This window comes from Homalodisca vitripennis, chromosome 1 (genome assembly GCF_021130785.1).
Source record: "Homalodisca vitripennis isolate AUS2020 chromosome 1, UT_GWSS_2.1, whole genome shotgun sequence".
NCBI classification, from domain to species: domain Eukaryota; kingdom Metazoa; phylum Arthropoda; class Insecta; order Hemiptera; family Cicadellidae; genus Homalodisca; species Homalodisca vitripennis.
Genome location: NC_060207.1, coordinates 161030226 through 161046012, shown reverse-complemented (window position 1 = coordinate 161046012; position 15787 = coordinate 161030226). Strand labels below are relative to the sequence as shown.

The window sequence follows — 15787 nt, the reverse complement described above, 5'->3', positions numbered from 1 at the left end:
TGCATGAACACCGCTCCTAGGACACGTGTAGTAATGTCACACGTAACTTGATATGTGTATTTGTTGTATTATTCATATGTGTAAATGTAGACTTATGATACAAACTCAGTTTGTACCTTGCATGAACACCGCTCCTAGGACACGTGTAGTAATGTCACACGTAACTTGATATGTGTATTTGTTGTATTATTCATATGTGTAAATGTAGACTTATGATACAAACTCAGTTTGTACCTTGCATGAACACCGCTCCTAGGACACGTGTAGTAATGTCACACGTGCATTTGTTGTATTATTCATATGTGTAAATGTATACCCGTACGTTTCGCGACTGTTGCAATTTCTTCTCTGCTAAAATATGTCTGTACTAACACAATCGTGAGTTTTCCACCATAAGAAGAGCGTTACATTTAACACCACTCTATACAATTATCTTTGATCTTAGCGTTTTGTTACATGTCTTATTTAATTATATATATAAATCAAAATACTAAGTTTAGATGCCTTTATTATTACACACACACACACACACACACACACACACACACACACACACACACACACACACACACACACACGCACGCACGCACGCACGCGCGCGCGCACACACACACACACACACACACACACACACACACACACACACACACACACACACACCTTATATCTAAACATATATTTTTAATAACAACAGATTAATTTTTTGGTGAAATATAAGTGGGATAGGCACCACAAAGTTTATTCTGATTTAAATAAAATCGTACATCTAGCCTTATTTTTCTGTGCAGTATTTCAATTTTATAACATGTTTAATGTTCAAAATATTTAACAAGATAGTGTTGTTATTTATTTGTAAAAGATGTTAATTTTTGGCTTAAAATCGATTTCTACACATGCCATTCTTTATTGTTTTCATAACTGATAAATTTAGCATTGGTGTTTCTTTGAACATACAACAACCGTGCCGGGAGATATGAAAAAAAACTGAATGCGTATGAACAATATTTTTTAAAACGTAACCTCGCAACATTATACGACATTCACTTACATAAGAGGGTAAAACGTACTGACATCATTTCTCTGGAATAAATATCAAGTATACCTTGTTATATTTACACTTTAACTAGTAAACATTTACAACAGTAACGAATTTGACAATACGCACTTAACGTACAAACGATTTCCCTCACACCTTTTTAGTTTTTCGATGTATAACAAGAGCTGTGTTCTATAAAACCGTAGTAACTTATAAGTTTTAATGCAGAGTTAAAACACAATCTAATACACTTAATTACTTTTAACATTAATTAGTACTTGTATTAATGTTGTTTTTTGTTTCTGCTACTGTACTGAGTTGTGCACAAGATAAGAGTCTCAGTCTCATAAATTTCAATGATAATGGTACATATGTATGGTTCATATGATGTGGTGCTGTGATCAGGTACTGTATGTAAACATTTGTATCTACTTTGAATTCGGTGTGTTCATCGTCTTGTTTCCATTGTTTTGCTTGCTTAAGCGAATAATTTAGGGTTTGACAATCCAAGAAGAGCGCAGATACTATACCTCGAAATTCGTGTTTACTACTAATACTTCACGACGGAAATGTCCCAATTCTATTTATGGTTGATACTGCCCAACGTCAATAATGAGCTTAACCGATGGATTTATAACACATTTGTTATTTGAACTAAATTTTGACAAAAATACACTCAAAACAAGGACCTAATATTTAATCCAAAATCAGACAACCTAACTCAAAATTCTGTCTGTAAGCATTGGGATTCACAGAAGCAAACAGGTCACAATGAAGATTTCCCGAGTATAAATCTTCCATTACAAGCTTATTCGTATCGCGTACAAATGGACGGATGAGCAACCGAAAAGCACTTTGAATAATTTTACTTCCCTTTCGTAAAAATGAAGTGGATCCATTGCGGAAGATAAACGAGCAGTAGCTCTCAGTCCGAACGGCCCGCGATCTATCAGGCGGCGAGCGATTCACTCCTGGCTATTTGTTACACAGAGGGCTGGCTAGTGGAGTGAGGGGTTCTAAATGGAAGTTGAACAGTGGTTTCGTATTCAAAGCAAACTGACGTTTTGCTTACTTGTAATACTCGGGTTCCATTTTGTAAAGTATTCATCTAGTCTAAAAATAGAGGTGGAACAAGTAACAACTATACATACATTAGTGTAATTTACTATTTAACTTGATGCATTGCAAATCCTTTAAAAGAAATTAAAATTTTGAAAATTTCATAATAATACGATTTCTTATTTGTAGAGACTGAATTATTTATGAAATACAGTAGGCCATCTTTTCTATTATTACTGCATTTTTGGCCAGCAATATTGTGAACAAGACAATAAAAAATCACACAATTTACTTATTGGATGTCTATGCTAATTTAAATCGTGTCAATGCATCTTAAGTCATACGAGTCCATGAATATGAAACGCGGCCAGTGTCATGACTAACATCTAAGCATTCCGGTACAGTCGTACATAATCATTGCTTACACAATTACATTCTTGGAAATTTCAATCTCGTTAAGGAGTGACATTTCCGGTCATCAGATGTAAAACCGAAACTGTACTACAGATGTTAGTAATTTTGTTAGACTCAGTTGCTAGAGGTACTTAGAAAAAAAAACCAGCTTCACTTTGGCTTCAAGTTGTATACAGATTGATCTACCGGAACCATGCCGGTTGTCACGGATCGGAGAATGCTGCGCACATAATACAAAGCACAGAAGTATGATGGTGGCGTAAGTGACACCATGGAGGCGGTTTTATCCGACCGTGACAAAAGATCATTTGTTAGACACTGGTAAGGATGCGCGAAATGGCCTGTAGAAGAGGTGACGATCTATATTATATGGCCACAGGAACTAAGGAAGGGGTGACTTGCACTGCACGTAAGTTAAAAAAAAATCGAATAACTAGACTTAGAGTATGTCCCAAAAGTGCTAACTTCACAAACATTTCTGAGTGAATTTGGTGGATTTTGTAGACTCGGAACGTAGTTTTTCAAAAGTTTGTCATGCACCTTAACCTTAACAGCTTAGGGTTCTCCGATCTGATTGGTAAAGACAATGCTGATTTAATACTAGAGAACAATAAAATCTTAATAACTCAAAAGTTAAGTATTGGTCTTTCGGAAATTGTTTTTATTGACAAAATAACCTTATTGTAATAATGCTTGTAATAATTAAATCTATCACATGCAATACAATAATGTTACGGTTTATAATAACATCAGTTAAGGAAACGCGAAAAGGAAATACACTAGGAAGGGAACTATTGACGTCATTATTCACAATACTCTTTGGTTCCGTGAAACCTTATCTTGTGCTGATTACCCGCAGTGTAGTGGTCGTGGGTTCCTCGAATATTGAAGTTCTTATTCCTGTTAGTGAACCGTAGTGTAGACAGAATCTTTATCAAAGGCGTTCAAAATGAGGAACAACATGATTTAATCTTACATTTACAAATATTGAGTTATACCTATTTAAAATGTGATGTAGATTGTATACAATTTCTGCCCTCATAACGGGATTTCCAGGAGATTTTTTGGATTTTCTCTCCGATTATGACTACCATAATCCTAAACTATATGTACATCATGGGCATATACAATACAACGCGAGCTTATGAACACGTTAACTACCGTAGGTACTAATGGGCTCAGACCAAACTTGGTATATAGACAGTTTTTGTACATAGCTTGGATGGGTTTATCAGCCAGTGTTAACCAACGAAAAATTCCAATGTGGCAGCAATTCAAATTCGAGCTAAACTTTTAACCCAATTGATTAACAACATAGACCCAAATTTATATTTTTACGTATGTTACGTAATTAAAAACTAATTTTATCCTTTCACTTTTTGATAACTCTTAAACGTTTGAATTCTTTACTTCAACCCCCCTTCTTTTATTGCCAAACTTGTTTTTTTTACTATTTCAAAATCTAAATAAAGAGCACTAACAATGTTACACTAACACCACTATAGATTAAGAACGTTACTACTACGATGTACATCTTGTTAAAGTCTCATGCCCGCAGCCTACTATTATTTTCTAAATGCATTGCCCTACTTATAAAGTAAACTCTTTGGTGTAAATCTGAAAGGTGATTCTAACTTAAAGGACTTGTCTGAAGTGCATTATCCGTAAAACGTTTATTTTAACAAAATAATTCACGTACAGCTGAGGAAAATGTTATAGAGGGTGTTTATCTAGGGAAAGGAATTGGGTAAATAGATAAGGAAAGACAAATTAAGATTAAGGTGAAAGATGCAGGTAAGTGGAGCTTGAGAACTAACTCTACATTACACCGAAACTTTTCCTTTCTCCTTGTCAGACTACAGTTAAAAGTTTCATCAAAGCATTAACGCCAGATTTACCGTCATCACGGGTTTTGATGCTTGCTATGACTCCTAGAATCATCATACCAGTTGGTATAGGTCTTGACTATACCCAAATTGAGTGGTAGATCCTGCCCAGTGTCGAGCTGGTATTGATTTTTGGGAGCATACGATACCCCGTCTTTAATTAACAAAGACATCGATTTTGTGTCGGCTCACGGGCGGTGGCGGTGGCGGCGGGGCAGAGACACGGGGCTCGGCACACGTTGACACAAATTACTGCCGGCCACCCACGCTTTGTCGCTCTATACGAGGCCGGTCACGTTATTCATGGTGACGTTGACACACTGAAACCCGAATTAAAAAAATCTTTGCTAGGATTTTCCCAAGAATATTTTTAGCCCGACATAAACAAATATATAGATTTACTAAACACCTATTCTAATGTCTAGTTTACTCATCGATCGTTAATTGTAAACCGGTAAATTACTGTTAAACGCTGTAAATACACTAAAGTGTGAAATAAAAATGTTAACAGCATGTTCATTACTGACTGATTCTTCCATTTGTTGACGAACGGAAGCGTTAGCTCATTGTTTATTAATGTCTATTGTTTTTATTTTAACCAAATTTATTTTAAAGGCATTACTCATGCAAACAAACAATATGAATTTGTACAGAATTATTCTAAATCGGGATTAGAATTTATGTTCTATTCGTCTGGTGGGCTTATCAGTACACATTACCGTTTATGCATTCCTTTCCCAGGTTATTGCAGCACTCATCGTCGAGAAGGTCTAAATCCCTAAAACCTATTAATGTAGATCTCTGTAATTATTATAATTTCTTTATCTAAACACACGGTTCAGGTCCTAAAATTTACAATAAGAGTGTATACAGTGTTACCAGAATCAAAATAGACATTAGAATTACATGACAAAATGTTCCGAATTTGTTCTTTGAGTAACAGACCTATATGTTCAAGAAGATGACTCAACAAGAATTCAATTTGTGAGATAATGGCGGCAACTGTTCAAATAAATTTCTTTCAACTTACATATTAGTTATTCAAATACAAAGAGCTCCCACTTGTGAGTCTGTATACGCTATTATTAGAGGAACACATTTTCTTGGAAGGCACTGTCCAACGATGATGATATGGCCTAAACCTGGCTTGATGGTCGTAAAATCCTGGGGTCTTCGTTTTATTGGTATTGGCAAAGTTTCACTCGCAATCCCACTCCGTCTTCCTGTCAGGTCCGCGGCACGCACGCACGCATTCACAATCACACCCTTCCTCCCCTTTATCGCTGATTCCTGTCGGGGGTGGACTCGGGAAGGGCAAGGGAGAGTGGGGCGCGGTGACCGGCTTCGAGAGACAACGATCCGCAGGCTCGTTCTTAGGACCATACTTCACATTACACGTTTAACCGCATGAAAGAGGAGTATAAAAGAGTTAACAATAAATTGCACATTCTTTTACTTCAGTGAATACGGCTATGAAATGAGTGTTTTGTACTTCAACGTAACAAACAACTTTAAACAGATGTATGTCTTGACAATATGGCTGAGGAGGGGGTCGGCCATAATGAGTATTAGAGGTCTGCGTGGAATTAACTTTAAATTGTAAACCATTTTGCTCTCTGACTTCTGAGTTATTACAAGAATGTGGGGTTTTAAGAAAAACCTAGCCTTAGAGAGTAACAAATATACTTACTACACATCACACACGTCGTCACATCAACATTAGATCGGCTCGCATAAGATTTTATACAGTTCCAGAAAAATGAAACAAAAGTACGAGTATACTGGCCTTATAAGGCCTCAGCAGGATGCCGAATACCAAAAACCATAAAAAAAACAATGTGGTTCAGGGCTGGTAGAGTATTCTCATCACTTATCAATTTTATCCAATCACTGTTTATTTTATTTAATATATAAGAATTCTTAGTACTCGAAGTACAATATTTTCATCATTCTGCGACTTCGTTTTCCACCCCTTCATTTTTAATGAATGGCTTGCAAATTAAATTGTCTTTCAATAAAAACTTATTAGTAAATAATAATTGTATACTTTTTCAATTGTGTATTATACAAATAGCGCTGAAGTTTCCATTTTAACCATAACTATTTTAATTGGCAGATTGACTGAAATAGAAAGTACATGCCAGTAGTGTTTCTCACTTTAATGCTTAACATTTTTCAAATATTTCTACCCCGTCCTTACCAGCTGAAAACTATGCCTAAATGTAATAGAAAATATATTAAAAATAACACACCACAACATTAATGGTTTGTTCAACCACAAATAAAAAATAATCTGCTCCCAACAGTGACGGAAATAAGAACTTCTATTGTTGTACTACAGTATCTTATGGAATTTAATTTAAAATAAATAAATATTACTACGTTTGCTTGCATATATTATGAATTTTTTATCTATTATAAAAGAACGGTACAGTAAAAATGATGAAAAAGATATATTTGATAAGACTTTGCATATTCATCAATAAAGTTTAATAATTTTATTTTATTGAGTAGTAAATGTGTAGTGTGAATAATACAGAAATTAAATAAACTTCCATTTTCAAGTTCTTAATACGGTACGAAAATAAAAAATTATTCTGATGAGATATAACGGAAGAAATACAATTTCAATGTACTAACTCGTTTCTTTGAGCTACAAGAGTACTGTTATTTACCACATTCACTAGATCTTAACGTTGCCTCTTCAACTTAGAAACATAAAATGCTAAAGTGAATTTACTATTCGGAATGATTTCGTGTTTAGAGCATATTATTTTGTAAACCACCAGTATCTCTACTATTTGACATAACAATGGTTCTTATAAGTAAAATATACACTTATAATTTATTTATTTACTACAATAAAAATTTGTCACATTGCACTATAGTCTGAATATATTCATAGACTAATAAAACTCTTTTTATTGCTTGGTTTATTATGATAACAATATTGTCAAATTATAAACGTAAGATTAAACTAAGTTTATAATGTAAATGTTCACAACAAAATAACATTCACAGGCAAACTATTTCTTGTTGAGTTAAATAAATAGTTAAATAGTTACAGGCATTAACAAACCGGTATAGGCTCTAATCTCTTAAACAATTAATATTTAATATTAAATTCATAGTAAAACAAATTTACCGAACTGAAACCATCATTACCCATTCATTTTTATCATCCAATTGGCTTGAATAGGATGTCGAGACATTGCATAGACATATTTCGTGTAGAATGTGTGCAACTTACCAACTGTCAGTGCTGTGTTGAGTATTCCAGATATCACAAACACTCCAGAGACAGTAGAGTACACACGCGGATACCGGCACGACACGAACACGCGACTGGCACAAGGCAGACAGAAGATAGTGTCCGGCCAGACCGCTTGGCGCGCCACTTCCCTCGCAGACAGACACCACCCCTCGCACTGTGTCACCTACACTACACAGGAAGCTGAGACAAACACTGATAAAAGTGTTAGTTTAGCGATAAATGACAACATGTTGTTCTTTTTTACGACACAAAATTGTGTGATAAAATTCCTCTACCTTATAGGGCCCCATGCAATAAGTTCATTTTAATACCTCAAGTAAAAAGTATTAATTTCTCTGCTGTAGTAGAATAATTAATAAAAAAAATAAAATTCAAAATCATATATACGTAATGTACAAAATGGGCGAATTTAGGGCCATAAGGCCCTGTCTTACAATTAACCTTAAAACAAAACAAAACACCTAAAGCAGAAGCAGAAGATTTTTGCTCTTATTGGGTTATTCAAGAATAAGCAAAAAAATCCCGGATACAAAATGGTCTAATATTAATTTAAACCGAATTGACAGTTACGATTACAGAAAAAAGTAAATAATAAGAATTAAATTTGGACAAATTAAGAAAACCCCAGATGCGTTTGCCTTTATAAGGCTCTTAGTCACTTAGATGTCTTTTACAGAAATGAATATTGTAATGTATGTAAAAAAAATCATTGCAAAAATGCTTTATTTCGTGCTTATTGAATGTTATTCGTTGCGTATAGCCTTAAAGTGAGTTTTTGTATGTACGAGTAACATATAACATGGAATGTTTAAAAACTTCACTAATGTTGTTAACAAGTACTTTTATAAGCCTATGCTTCTTAAGCTATGAAAATGTGTTCTCCTTTTATAAAGCGTTCATAACAATTCCATTTGTTTGTTAAACACTGAGATGGAAAGTTATCTCATGTTTTATAGAATGGTAACGATTTATATTAATTGTACCAAACATAATGAATGCTGCACGAAAAATGCTACAAATTAATAACAAACTGCTATAAGTTTTGTATTGTATTACAAAAATCTATGAACATTGCATTCAAAGGTTATGACAGGTAGTAAACAACTTGGTCAATCAGCCATACCAAATAACCATATTGTTCTTTTTTACTTAATAAAGTAGATTGTGATAAACGAAAACTGTCTAAAATAAAGTAACAATTTTAATTTTGGCTTATTCTTTTACATTTGATAAAAAATTAAATAAAATTTATCAACATTTTTTGCATACACAAATTACCAATCAACAGTTTTATTACCGTTGCAAAATGTGAGTTTTGATCAAATGTAATTGAAGCAGTGTTATAGACCATTCCGAAGCTATCATAAACAAAAAGAAATGTTCAAAATTATTATAGGAACGGCTTTCGATAATTTAAAATGTTTTTACAGCATTGCGATCTTTATGGGAAACAGCAGTTTAAAGGGGGGTCCAAAAATCATTATTAATTTGTCAATAGTAAAAATATCCCCATTATATATACATATATGAAGTTCACACTTAACTATTTATGCTAAAGTACAATATAAATCATGGCGATCGTTTTGATTTCGATACCGGTACTCTTTGGAATTAGACTATAAAACAACGAAATATGGTAAGAGGGAAGACTTATGTCATAAACTTTTTATTTGTCATAAAACAAGTTGACCATTAGTCCTAAACTGTTACTGTCGTTTCCTGCCTCCTGTTCTCTAGTTCGGTTTTGCAGACGGCCGCGTTGTGCGAGTCTCCGGACTCCCGCCCTCATATCAGTTTCCCCCACCTACATTACTATTAATGACCTTATCGATAACTTAGGTTGATCGAGCAAACACCCCACCTATATAAATCAATGAATTGGCCGGGGGTAACATTAGGCAGCGGTCTCACGGGATGGCGAGGGAGAAGCCAATAACGTTTAAGTAGTTTCCCTTTAAAAGGTATTCTACAAATTGAATAATTACTTGTTGGAAAATGTGTCAGAGCCTTCGGACATTCTGTAATACATCCAAACAAATATAAATATAAAATTGGTTCTTTTCGGTTTAGTTACCATTAAAAGACAAAATTAACACAATTACTAACATCTAATGAAATGTACCATACATAAGAAGAAGGTTTATAATACCAGGAATATAAATTATAGTTGCTGGATGATACTCCATAAGGAAAGTTTTGTGGCCATAAGGTTTCACCTTCATAATCAACCTTCGTCGTATGGGTAAGGTAGAATATCTCTCATCGAGGGTGTTTTCCCAAGGAATTCAATAACAATTTGCTAAAGGGTTTGGAGCACTTTTTAAAATCTCACTGGCGTAAAGAGAACCCCCTTTAAAAAGACCACAAACACAGTGACGCGATTTTTGTTGACGTTTGATTTTTGTGTAGCACTGCTTATTTATTATACATTACAATAAAGTGAGCGTGTGACGTTACTTTTGTCTTAGTTAACATTCTATGGGAAATAGTGGAAGTTTACATGAATTTGTATTTCAAACACCGGGAAAGGAGACAATCATAGGAGATAAAACAGATGGCAGGAAGTCTGCTGGCATTCACACACTCGCTCCTTTTTTGGATTAGTAGACAAACTTCATGAGTTCCTGCAGTGATTTGGTGGCCATCCTGCTCTTCCTAAGAAATTCATATAGCTGCCTTGTAGAACACTCTTGAAGATTCATATACCCTGCCGAGACGTTATTCCCACCCTTATCCAAAGCTTAATATAGAACTAAATGTCATGACACGTAACCTGCACAACGATATAATTTGATGCTACTCTCCTCACATTCTAATTCTGAGGTAAGTCAACGCAATGAGTGATTATATCTATACTTGGCCATCCTTCACCATGCAAACCACAAAACTCAGGAACTTCACTCACAAACAGTGTCAATGATATGCCCATGCTACCCAAACGTTTGTGGCAATGACTTTTAAAACATTCCAAACTTCAAAACTGTCCATTGAACTGTGAAGAGCTCTGCTGCCCAACACCTATCTCCAGGTACCTCAAATAATAAATGTAAAAGGTCATTTTACTTTTCCCATCATTTGGTGATCATCGTTTGCTGATACAAAGAATCAGTAACATACGTTTCAAAATATACAATCTTATCTAGTCTTCATAGGATAAAGTAACCTAATATATAAATAAAATCTAGATTTTAACAAAGTCTTTCGAAAGCATTCCGACACGTCTCAGTTAGGAATACTATTTAAATAAACACAAATAACTATTGTCAACTGCAGGAAAGGAATACAGGCTACATAGATCTACAACCGATAAACAACTACAGAATAACTTCACATTCTAAGGTAAAAAGACAGGTGGCTTTGGCCTTCAGGATAGAATACTCATCTTCCCTTTATAATTTATATCTACATTCTGAACTTTTCAAATTTATGTTATGCATTCACGTTGGTTTGGTATAAATATTAAAGAAATTTTACAAAATTAAGTATATTGTTAGATTTTGAATAATCTTTTACTTTATTTAAACAGCTTTTTTAATCAACATTTCACAGATATTTTCTTTTAATATGAGCTATCTTAAATTTATTTCTTATTGTATCATAGCCTTTAGGTTTTGAAAACTGTTTTCAATAAGAAACCTTTGTATGAGGTGATAAATGTTAGGAAAATATATTAATGATTCTGTAGTCTTGCTACTGTCTAAGTCTAACAGGATCTTATAAAGGGTAACTAAATTATCAGTTACCGTACTATAGAGATCCTCGAAACTCAAGTTTAATATGTGTTTCGAACCACTTTAGCTTTGGTCTGAGTATACTGATAGATTGACAAGACTGATTTTGACGTTCTTGAACATTCTACAATGATATGATCTTAATCTTAAGAATAAAGTGATAAAAAATCATGATCTGAAACTTTCATAAACGCATGATTTCCGATTAACTTTCATTAATGTAATTTCTTCTTCATTATATTAATGTTCGTCTTGTTCCTCTCTTCATGAGATCTAATGCACATAAGAGCAGGTAGTTACAGCAGGGCTAGTCTCAGTATGTTACTACACTGCAATAATCATACGATAAACATAACTAGATGTATTACAAGATGTTCCAATGTTAATAACAAACGTAGTGATGCCTCAGTCAATGTATTCGGGAGGCGAGATCTAATTTGCATAATATAAGAACAAAATCTACTTTTATACATATTCGAGAAATTGATAGAAATTTTGACTAAGAGGAATTTATAGTCGGAATCTCTAGTTTTAGTTGTGTTCGAAATAGTAAATAATAAAAATCAAAAAAAAATCCGTAATAATAAACGTTATTTGTAAACAAATACTCCAATAATAATTATTGTGTTTCATTTCTGCGAAGCCTTTCGTTTTCAAAGAACCATCACTTCAGCTACGTGGGTCTGATTATGTTTTCTTTGAAAACGAAATACCTCATATAAATAAAATTGAACTATTATTGCAGTGTTTGTTTTTAAATGAAGTAATCAAATCCAATAAGAAAGAAGCTGGTACAATGTAATAGGCTAGTAAATGTTTTCACAATTCATATTTCGCTAAAAACCATCTGTTAAAACGAGCTAACGAGTGAAAGAAAATAAAAGTTATTAAGTTCAGCCCCGTGTACCTTGCCATTTATATAATTAGTATTTACGTATCTCAGATTGCTTTAATTACATGAAATTAAAAACGTATTGATTGTAATGTATTACCATTTATTGTTATTTGTTTTTAATTTTAGTACTCGACCCCGGATTAATATTAAATTGAGTACTAAATCCGAGTGTTAAATCTCTAGGACTTTTTTAGAGTGTTATTGCATAGAGTAATAGACAGAAAAACTACTTCTCTTTGTATAAATTAGGTTCTTCCTGGAATCACGAGGAACCTATGCGCAAGCTCCAAGTCTGCAACATATTTTTATCAAGAGGAGTCTAAAATGCCGTACTGTTACAGACTTTCACGTTAAATTCCAGAAAACGCGCAGTCTGAATAAAAATCCAAGAAGAATTATAATAACATCTGTCATTATTTGTATTCTTTTACCTTTTTAATTTAACAATCCCAAAAGACGGAATATTAAACGTCTCGAAAACGTCCAGAACACACAGGCCAGGTATAAAAAGAAACAAATCTTTTATTTTATACGGTATAGGAAACATGCACGGATTTTTGTATCTGGTGCATCTGCAGCCCCACTCCAACTGTTACTGTGTAGCAAACTCACACTGGCCAGATGTGTGAGAGCGAGCGCTAAAGTGTGAGAAGAGCGTGCGTACTCGTACGTTGGAGCTCGCACGGTAACGAGCCCAATTATCAGGGACACACTAATTAATATTAATTCATACGCAGATTTCTACCATAAGTGCTAAGTGGTTTCCCAGATAGCATCGTTAATGTTGATGTTAATACTCTCAGATTACATCTCGTCATAACCGTACCACGGTGCAATTTTCTTTTCCCTGTAATGCGGTTTTTGGTTATTACAGATTGTTTGGTGCGGGTCGTTCACCTTTCCACCGAGCTGGTTGGTAACATGAATTCTATATGGAATAGGGGTACTTTATTTAGGTTATGCTTAGGTTTTATATATAAATAAACTAACAAAAAGAGTTTGTCGTCTCAATTTTCCAAGTAACATTTGTTATCACATAAAATACATTACCTGAACTGATGTTCATTAGGATAGAAAGCTTAAAACATCACTCAGCTACCTGATTTATGCTTCCATACAATACCTAAATAACAAAAACTATAAAAATGTTTCTTAATAAAATTGAAACAGTATATGAAGCTTTTTATAATTTAAATCCAATTATTTAGGTTATCTTAACTCCATAAAAGCCGAAAAACAATCAGTTTCCCATCATCTGCATTTTTCAGGAATACTCCATTCACGAGACTACCGGAATCCAAGAATACATTGAATGGTACCATTTTGCGGTGAAATTCTTCTTTATGTTTTATTCTATTATAGGTTCGTGTGATGAAATATCTAACATTAAGTAATAAATTCGTATCCATAATTATTATTGTTTAATTTTATAGAACAAAAAAACTCATGCACGCTATGTTTGATTACAATTAGTACAATGCTATTGGTGATTAATGAATTTCTCTAAACAGTACGTTTAGAGAAATTCATTAATCACAATAACTATAATATAACATATTAGAAACAGTTAATACCTATTTAATTAAAAATCATACAGAAAAAAAGAAATTTTGGTTTATTAACCTATTGGAATTGTCTCTCATTAGCTATATTACAATACAATTATAGACTAACCTTTAGAAAGTGCTTTAATTTTGTTACTCTACACTAATAAATAATCAAGCTAAGCAATTGCTGACGTTAATGTCCAGAAAACAAAATTGTCGCGTCAGTATGAATATTGATTAATAGTTTAACCTTGTTACACTCGAATACTTGAATTACAGGAAACGAGTTTTATAATATTCGTGTATTAGTACAAAGCTAAGTTTAAAACTGGGTAATATAAAACGAATAGAAGGGAAACAGCTAATACCACAGTTTGTTGGACAAAAGAGTTTTTCGGGTAATTTGCTCTCTAGAAAGTAAACAAAGCGGCAAGTAGACAAAAGGGATATTAAAAGTTAGCACTAGCGCTTGAGTAAGCAATTAAAGTGAAGATGTCTGAGCGCGAACAATTATATCTGGAGTAGTTTGCTGGCAAACTCGGCTCCCTTGACGTTTCTGAGGTAGAATTCAATTAAAGTGTTGTTTAGAGGGAAACTACTCGGATTACTTAATTAGTGTATGGAAGTGGGATAATCAATAGTGAGCAGAAGCTTGTGTTGTGTGACTCGTATCCTGCGAAGGCGATATGTGCACTATTGACGTTTCTGAGGTAGAATTCAATTAAAGTGTTGTTTAAAGGGAAACTACTCGGATTACTTAATTAGTGTATGGAAGTGGGATGATCAATAGTGAACAGAAGCTTGTGTTGTTGTGACTCGTATCCTGCGAAGGCGATATGTGCACTCTTGACGTTTCTGAGGTAGAATTCAATTAAAGTGTTGTTTAAAGGGAAACTACTCGGATTACTTAATTAGTGTATGGAAGTGGGATGATCAATAGTGAATAGAAGCTTGTGTTGTGTGACTCGTATCCTGCGAAGGCGCGATATGTGCACTCTTGACGGTCTGAGGTGGAATTCAATTAAAGTGTTGTTTAGGGTGAAACTACTCGGATTACTTAATTAGTGTATGGAAGTGGGATAATCAATAGTTGAGCTTGTGTTGTGTGACTCGTATCCTGCGAAGGCGATATGTGCACTCTTGACGTTTCTGAGGTAGAATTCAATTAAAGTGTTGTTTAGAGGGAAACTACTCGGATTACTTAATCAGTGTATGGAAGTGGGATGATCGATAGTGAGCAAGAAGCTTGTGTTTTGTGACTCGTTATCCTGCGAAGAAAGGCGATATTATTTGCACTCTTGACGTTCAATTAAAGTGTTGTTTAGAGGGAAAATTACTCGGATTACTTAATCAGTGTATGGAAGTGGGATGATCAATAGTGAATAGAAGCTTGTGTTGTGTGTGACTCGTATCCTGCGAAGGCGATATGTGCACTCTTGACGGTCTGAGGTGGAATTCAATTAAAGTGTTGTTTAGGGTGAAACTACTCGGATTACTTAATTAGTGTATGGAAGTGGGATAATCAATAGTGAGCTTGTGTTGTGTGACTCGTATCCGATCCTGCGAAGGCGATATGTTGCACTCTTGACGGTCCTGAGGTGGAATTCAATTAAGGTGTTGTTTAGGGTAAAACTACTCGGATTACTTAATTAGTGTAATGGAAGTGGGATGATCAATAGTGAATAGAAGCTTGTGTTGTGTGACTCGTATCCTGCGAAGGCGATATGTGCACTCTTGACGGTCTGAGGTGGAATTCAATTAAAGTGTTGTTTAGAGTGAAACTACTCGGATTACTTAATTTGTGCCATTGAAGTGGGATGATCAATAGTGAACAGAAGCTTGTGTTGTGTGACTCGTATCCTGCGAAGGCGATATGTGCACTCTTGACGCTTCTGAGGTAGAATTCAATTAAAGTGTTGTTTAAAGGGAAACTACTCGGATTACT

The 15787-nt window shown here is 34.3% G+C and overlaps 1 protein-coding gene across 3 annotated transcripts in view; it reads right to left on the bottom strand.

Annotated features, from left to right (window-relative positions):
* Window positions 1-7767, bottom strand: part of LOC124375224 (protein tincar) — a 450528-nt gene extending 442761 nt beyond the window's left edge. For 2 of the 3 annotated variants that reach the window (XM_046833357.1, XM_046833358.1), the window contains exon 1: window positions 7646-7767. The gene's annotated coding sequence lies outside the window, so the exon portion shown is untranslated. The remainder of the gene's footprint in view (window positions 1-7645) is intronic. The other variant, XM_046833359.1, reaches the window with a different exon arrangement.
* Between the last annotated feature and the right edge of the window lie 8020 nt (window positions 7768-15787).